General features: G+C 38.8%; 1 long non-coding RNA gene across 1 annotated transcript; it reads right to left on the bottom strand.

The window, feature by feature from the left end:
• Positions 1 to 2,029: 2,029 nt before the first annotated feature.
• Positions 2,030 to 6,740, bottom strand: LOC135562415 (uncharacterized). The gene is made up of 3 exons (XR_010459931.1): positions 6,586 to 6,740; positions 6,020 to 6,071; positions 2,030 to 5,523 (listed from the first exon to the last, which is right to left on the bottom strand). It is a non-coding gene; the product is annotated as an uncharacterized LOC135562415 (long non-coding RNA).
• Between the last annotated feature and the right edge of the window lie 1,445 nt (positions 6,741 to 8,185).

Raw genomic sequence — 8,185 nt, 5'->3', positions numbered from 1 at the left:
AGGTGCACCCAACTACTAAAGAAACACACATAATAATCTGAACTACCTTGGAATATGTTGTCGTTTTACCTCCATCGTTGGCCATCTCAATTTCAGTGTTTTCCTCTTTGGCCATTGACTTTTTTTTCTTTTAATATAAAGGATAGCCTGTCTATGACATCTATGCCCTGGACTTGCAGCACATAGATGCATTCATTGTTGATTCAATCCCAGACATACCCTTGAAAGGGAGGGAAATGTGCTATCTCCTACCATGACACTTTCTGATAAACAGGCTCCTCTGGTCGTTTTGGTTGAAGGGAAAGGCTGTGTTCAAATAGTAGCTGTACAGTGCTGTATGTGCAAATTCACTGGATTTGTTTTAAGGTGAGTGAGAAGGCACTGTGTTTGCAAGACAACCTATGACCGTTAAAGCTACATTGTCTTTTAACATTGTGTCACGGAATGTCATCTCAAAATTGATAAATTGATGCAGTTGCTTGGATGGGCCTCTTGACTGCAAGCCAAGGGTAAGAGGAGAACACTACTGAGGACACATCACATGAATGTAATCTGCACAAACCAATTCTAACCACCCACCGTACAAGGTAGACGACATTCATAGCGAGTTGGAGACACAAATAATGTTTTGTAGGTCTCTTAAAATACAACTGCTTTGTGAAATGTCCACCAAGATACTTACCACTCTGTTTGGTACCTGCAACTTCTGAGTAAATGTGGCACTGTCTATTCTTCCACAAGTGCGAGTGAATTACACCATGACATTCTGGGGGCTCTAGAAATGGTTGTGTGGGCCTATTAATAAAGACGTCATTTAAACGGTAAACGTGGATTACCTTTTAATGTGTCATGAACACAACCAGTCATATTTTCATCTGATTGTCAAACAAATCACTTCAAAAAGTAGCCTACCTGTGTATGTGTCCATTCCAAAAATAATTCCTGGATCCAAACTGCATGTCTACTCGTGCCATTTGATGAATGGAAGTAGACATCTGTTACAGAACACCAAGAAGTGTTCCTAATGACATTCAGCTATGGTCATTGATTAGGCCTACATGCTTCTTGCTGACAAATAGAAATTTTTTGGTCAATTTGTTCACCCTAACACACACGGTCAACTTACTACACTAGGCTACAATGTGTATTAGCATGCCTTCAAATAGGCCTACCGGTAGCCAGTGATGAAGTGGTAAAAAAATAGGTGGGTAAACTCTGCTTCTAAAACAAACAAAAAACTCCCTATACAGTGAATTGTTCTGAAAAAGTTTGGATAACTGCGTTTACTTGCGTTTACCCTCCACCAGGCCAACACCACTGCCAGTAGCCTACCCTCTTTGCCGAGGCAATTTTACACATGAATACATGCAGAACAGGTAGCCTATATTCAATATAATACATGAGTTGACTCAACATGTTTTACACCCTGGTTCATGAGTTGTCCATAATTCATGAGTTAATGCATGAAGTCTTCACAGATCGTGACAAAACAATACCTTTCTTTCCATATGTTAATGACATTTATGACAGTGTTATTTGTCTTTATTAGGCATATTAACAATTGAATTAAAACGTTGAACTTAAACCCTGTACAAATCATGGATCTTGGAGATCTCGGAAAATGCACCGTAAGTGTAACTGTGCCTTCGTAACATTTCATTATGTTTCACCGTGGAAACATTCCACAACGGGCATACAAATCCAAAAGAATCTGACCGAAAGAATCACCTTATAGGCCTACTGTCATTATCGTTTAGCCAGCCTACTTGTTGGATTGACTGGATGTGCATTGGTGTCTAGCTGTAAGCTAGTTGTCTAGCGATATTGTTGCCCAACATCGGCTGATCCAGGGAAGAAAACAACTATTGTTAAAAAAATATAAAGCTAAATAAATGGTCTACTATACTGAACATAAATATAAACACAACATGTAAAAGTGTTGATCCCATGTTTCATGAGCTGAAATAAAAGATCCCAGACATTTTCCATATGCACTAAAAGTTTATTTCTTCAAAATTGTGTGCACAAATATTGTTTACATCCCTGTTAGTGAGCATTTCTCTTTGCCAGATAATCCATCCACCTTGACAGGTGGTAAATCAAGAAGCTGATTAAACAGCATGATCATTACACAAGTGCACCTGTACCAGACAGTGTGTACTGTATGGCGTCGTGTGGGCGAGCGGTTTGCTGATGTCAACATTGTGAACAGAGTGCCCCATGGTGGAGGTGGGGTTATGGTATGGGCAGGCATAAGCTACGAACAACGAACACAATTGCATTTTATCAATGGTCATTTGAATGCACAGAGATACCGTGCATACTCACAAGACGTCACCCATTGAGTATGTTTGGGATGCTCTGAATCTATGTATACGACAGCATGTTCCAGTTCCCAACAATATCAAGATACTTCGCACAGCGTTTGAAGAGGAGTGCGACAACATTCCACAGGCCACAATCAACAGCCTGATCAACTCTATGCGAAGGAGATGTGTCGCGCTGTATTAGGCAAATGGTGGTAACACCAGATATTGACTGGTTTTCTCATCTACGCCCCTACCTTTTTTTTAAGGTGTCTGTGACCAACAGATGCATATCTGTATTCCCAGGCATGTGAAATCCATAGATTAGGGCCTAATGAATGTATTTCAATTGACTGATTTCCTTCTATGAACTGTAACTCAGTCAAATCTAGAATTTTTTGCATGTTGTGTTTATATTTTTGTTCAGTGTACTTCTGGGCACGGAGAACACCAGTACCCGCGCGTACCTGAAAAACAATACAATGAGTGCTCTAAACAGCTGGCTGACAAAAGCAAACAATGATAAATCAATGGATAAATCTAATGTGTTGGAATAAAGGCTATTTTTTTTTTTTTATCAAGGAGCCATAGCAAACAAATGGCAAAATTAAGACATACAAAGGAAAATCTATGCAGACAGGGGCTCAGCTGAGGCTGAAATCCAGCACTACTGAGTGGACAGTGCCTCCACATAGAAATAAATGGTTTAAACCATGACAGATAGATGGAGGTGTTTATTTTAATTTACCACTGTAAAACATATTTAACACTACCTTTTTAACAAATAGGGAATGGTTAAATTAGCATTATTTAGATGAGCATTTATGGGCGCTAACTTCTCATTCAGTGAACCTGAGCTCCCCCTGGTTTCCCTGTAATTCGCACCTTGCCCACTAACTTCAAAACTGAAGGGCCACCACAGCACTGTTTTGCTGTTTGACTGCAATACATTATACGCCCAATAGATGGTGCTTTTCATATGCATTGGTGAAGTGAGTTGTTGTGACTTCATTATGACCACCTCAAAGACATTTGCTTTGAATTAGGTCAATATTTTTAGTCCAAGCTGTTATCAAATCAAATTTTACTGGTCACATACACATATTTAGAAGATGTTATTGCGTGTGTAGGGGGAAATGCTTGTGTTATCATTCTGACCTGGCTTTCTCTTTTATATCACTCTCCCCCCTCACATCTCTGTCATTCCTACTTTTACCAATCCTGTACATTTCTTTCCATATCTGCTTTCATGTTTCCTAGACAACGCACACTGATGATTTTCCAGGGAAAGAAGATAAATTCATTAGACATCATTACATTATGCGGTTGGTATGTGCAAAGTTCAAACATTCAGAAGTCCAGGGTTCATGCACTTGGAGTCACAGACAATCTCCTCCCATGCATTTCAGATGCCATACTTTATGAGGTTGAAAAGTACTGATCATTATGGGGTGGGAGTGAAACCAGAAGCTCCAGTGTAGTTGTGGGCCAGGGCAGTACAGTGTGAGAGGCTCCTCCTCCTGGATGCTGTGTATGGGCCTACAAGTATTTGGCAGCCTACGTGCAGAATGCCACGTTGCCTGTGGTGTGTGTATATGTGTGTGCTGCCCAGATTCAGTTCTAGACTCTTAAGTTGAGTAATGGAAACCTGCTGTCTATGAAAGAAAACATTGAAATTGTCTGTCTGGATGTTTATTTGTCTGCAGTGTAGAAGTGGCAACCTGGTTTCAAATGTTTGGTGATGGTGGATGTGAAAGTGAAGAATTGATAAATAATTTGACTGAGATTGTAAAGGGGATATAAATGCGGAAATTGTGCCTGGATAGAAGAGTTGAGGGGTTAAAGGAATAAGCTGTATTGGGGTGAATGTGAGGAAGAGGAGGAGGTCATAGTAGGAGCACCACTATGCCTGCTGCCTCATTTTATACTGCTGACAATGGTTTCTTATCTAAACTTTTTATTTCTTTTTTAGCTGATTTTGCTGTCCATAAGTGGCAGTCTTTGAATAATTCTTAGTGTGTCCACTAGTCTGTCTGGGCCCAAAGTCAGAAAACGAGAATTCCAGCAACGTGGACAAACGAACTGGGTTAATGGCTTGCAGATGTGGTTCCACTGTCTAGGGAACACTGTGCTGCCCTTAACGGAGAGAGCGGAGGCTGCATGGGAAGTGATTCAATGAGTTACGAGGAAAAACAACCAGTACAGATGGTTCTGTTTCGGTGGACCAAGAAGAACCAACCCAAAAACACCTGCGCATCATTTTTACTTTTTGGGGAACTTATGGTATGATACTTTAGTATGCTGAATCATAAGAGTCTAGTCTCTGCAATCAAATCACGTCCAAAACATAATCAAAATGAATCATTCAAATGTCTTCCCTCTTCTTTCTCTGGAAAGATCGGCCATCTGTTGGATTTTTACTGGAAATAGAACTCTACTTATAAGAAATCTATGTAGCCTATACGACCTAATGGAAAACGTTACATTTGAGTCATTTAGCAGACGCTCGTGATCTTAAGATAGATTTGTGGGGCCACCACATACAGTGCATTGCAAAATTATCCAGACCCCTTGGATTTCTTCACATTTTATTGTATTACAAAGTGTGATTAAAATGTATTTAATTGTACTTTTTTGTCAACAATCTACACAAAATACTCTGTAGTGTCAAAGAGGAAGAAAAAGTCAAACATGATTTAAATATGAATAAAAATTAAATAACTAAACAATAGTTGTTGCATAAGTATGCGGCTTCCTTAGTCAATGCATGTTAGAGACACCTTTGGCATCGATCACAGCTGTGAGTCTTCTTGGGTATGTCTATAAGAGCTTTTCACACCTGAATTGTGCAATATTGGTCCATTATTCTTTAAAAGATTCTTCAAACCCTGTCAAGATCATGGCTAGACCACAATGTTCAAGTCTTGCCATAGATTTTCAAGCAGATTTAAGTCAAAACTGTATATTGGGCACTCAGGAACATCCACTGTCTTCTAGGTAAGCAACTTCAGTGTAGATTTGGCCTTGTGTTGTAGGTTATTGTCCTGCTGAAAGGTGAATCCCTCTCCCAGTCTCTGGTGTAAAGCAGACTGAAGCAAATTTTTCTCTAGGATTTTGCCTGTGCTTAGTTCCATCCCGCTTCTTTTTATCCTGGAAAAACTCCCCAGTATTAGCAGATGTCAAGGATAGCCATACCCATGATGCAGCGACCACCATGCTTGAAAATAAGGAGGCAGTTACTCAGTATTGTGTTGTGTTGAATTTGCCCCAAACATAAGGCATTGAATTCAGGCCAAAAAGTTGATTCCTTTTCTGTGTTTTTTTTCAGTGCCTTGTTTGCATACAAGATGCATTTTTTTGAATATTTAAATTCTGTATATTTGTATAATTTCTTCACTGTCATTTAGGTCATTATTGTGGAGTCACTACAATGTTGTTGATCCATCCTCAGTTTTCTCCCATCACAGCCATTGAACTCTGTAGCTGTTTTAAAATCACCAATGGCCTCATGATAACATCCCTGGGCAGTTTCATTCTTGTCCTACAGGTCAGTTCAGAAGGATGAATGTATCTTGGATGTGTCTGGGTGGTTTAATACATCACTCACAGCATAATTATTAACTTGACCATGCTTATAGAGATATTCAATGTCTGATTTGTTATTTTTACCCATCTACCAATCATTGTCCTTTATGAGGCTTTCCAAAACATACCTGGTCTTTGTAGTTGAATCTGTGCTTGAAATTCAATACTTGACTGAGGGACCTTGCAGATGTTGTATGTATGGGGGATAGAGGAAGGGTAAGTTATTCAAAAATCATGTCAACCCCTCTTATTTCACACAGCGAGTCTATGTAATTTATGTGATTTGTTAAGCCAAATTTTATAGCTGAACTAATGTAGGCTTTCCTAAACAAAGGGGCTGAATACTTATGCAACAACTATATTTTAGTTATAATTTTCATTTTTATTTTTTTAAATATACATTTTCCTCCACTGACACACTGTTTTACTCATATCATATGTATATACTGCATTCTACAGTATTCTAGTCAATGCCACTTCAACATTGCTCGTTCTAATATGTATATATTTCTTCATTCCATTATTTTATCTTTATTGTTGTGAATTGTTAACACTGCACTGTTGATAATACTGCACTGTTGAAGCTAGGAACACAATAATTTCGCCATACCCGCAGTAACATCTGCTAAATATGTTTACGCGACAAATAACATTTGATTTGATGTTCTTTCCAAAGACAGGAAAATATTCTTACTTTTGAGGGCCCTGTAAACGTAAATAGATCATTGTATCCCCGTGGTTGTCATTGTCTCTTATTTTAGTTTCAACTGTGTGTCTTGATTATATCTGAGGCCGATGGCTACTCCCACCTCACTGGATCAAACGTCTGCTATACATCTCTGTGTCTAAGACAATTCCAAGACGTTCGGAGGGGAGGACACATTCTGGGGGAGAACAAATCATGCCTATTGGCTCTGATTCGCCTTCAGAGAGCTTACACAAGGAATGATGTCAAGTCATGTGACTCTGGTCTGAAACGTGCAGAGAAGACTATTTTATAATTCAGTACTGGCCAGCCAATTCTATAAATGTGGATTTTTCCACAGTGTGTGGTCTGACAAATTCTAAGAAGATTTAGGGACAAAATAAATTATATGGTCATTTATTATAATTATCGGAGGTCATTACACAAGTGCTTCTTTCCAGATTCTCATTCAGATTGTCTCTTTGTGTGGTCGATGAAAAGGCCTTCGTGGATACATTGATTAGCCCAAAAAAACTGCAACGTACCATACTGTTTAATGAATCATTATTAATAGAAAGTGCCCAGTCCCCAATGGAAAACATTCCTGTTACAAAACTATGGGACAGTAAGAAACCAGATGCATTACTTTAGTTTGCTACAATCTGCCCCCTAGTGTAAAATGTGGGCATGGAAATCATATGGCTGCCTTTTAGTTTCACGATATGTAAAATAAGATCTTAGTGTATATTTTTTTTATATATATATATATATTTGACATAGTATGCATTTTGATAGTGTCCAGCAGTGTTGACTGTGGATTGAGAGATTAGAATGTATTGCGTTCTGGTGATTTTTTAAAATCTGGTACTGCAGTACAGTCGTGGTGACTGTGGTCAGTCATTTAAAAAATACATTTCCGAGACGACATGACAGAGAAAATTGAAAACCATTGATTTAAGGTAACCCAACTATATATTATGTCCCTAGTGTTAACAACAGGGAAGTGTTTTCTTTGGCATACTCTAAGGGAAGATTAAAAGTTCCCGATATGTCCAGGACTTTAGGGATCAACGTGGTCATACTGCAATCTGAGGCAACATTGAAACAGTCCCAAATGAAAGAACAGAGAGACCGCAATGAGTTTATTGCATAGAATAACTGCTGCATAAATTCATATAGCTACGCTTAAAAATAAGAGCAACACATTGCCAAAAAAGGACCAAAGGGAAACAATCTGGAATTTCTTGTTCAGTTTTTGTTTATGTGAGTGAACATCGCAATGACATGTTTACATTTTAGAGCTCCTGTGAGAAAGTTGATGTGCAAAGACCATTTTGGCACGATGAGGTTGCACTTTTGTCAGAGGTCATCCAACAAAGTAAGTGCTATTTATCCTAACATTTGCGTTCCTGCTAATCTGGCCAATGAGCTTGTTATTTTCTTATCACATACTATAAGAAATAGGCCTGCTGTTGCAAAATCAGAATTGTTTTAAGTAGTCTGACTTTATAAAATTGTGCGTGCGTGTGTGTGCTCTCTCCCAGATTTATTTCCTGGGTGGGGTAATTACAGAAAGGCATTGTGACTGTGATTATGTGCTTATACTGTG

This window comes from Oncorhynchus nerka, linkage group LG19 (genome assembly GCF_034236695.1).
Source record: "Oncorhynchus nerka isolate Pitt River linkage group LG19, Oner_Uvic_2.0, whole genome shotgun sequence".
NCBI classification, from domain to species: domain Eukaryota; kingdom Metazoa; phylum Chordata; class Actinopteri; order Salmoniformes; family Salmonidae; genus Oncorhynchus; species Oncorhynchus nerka.
The sequence above is the reverse complement of the archived record's forward strand: the minus strand, read 5'-3'. Positions and strand labels throughout refer to the sequence as shown.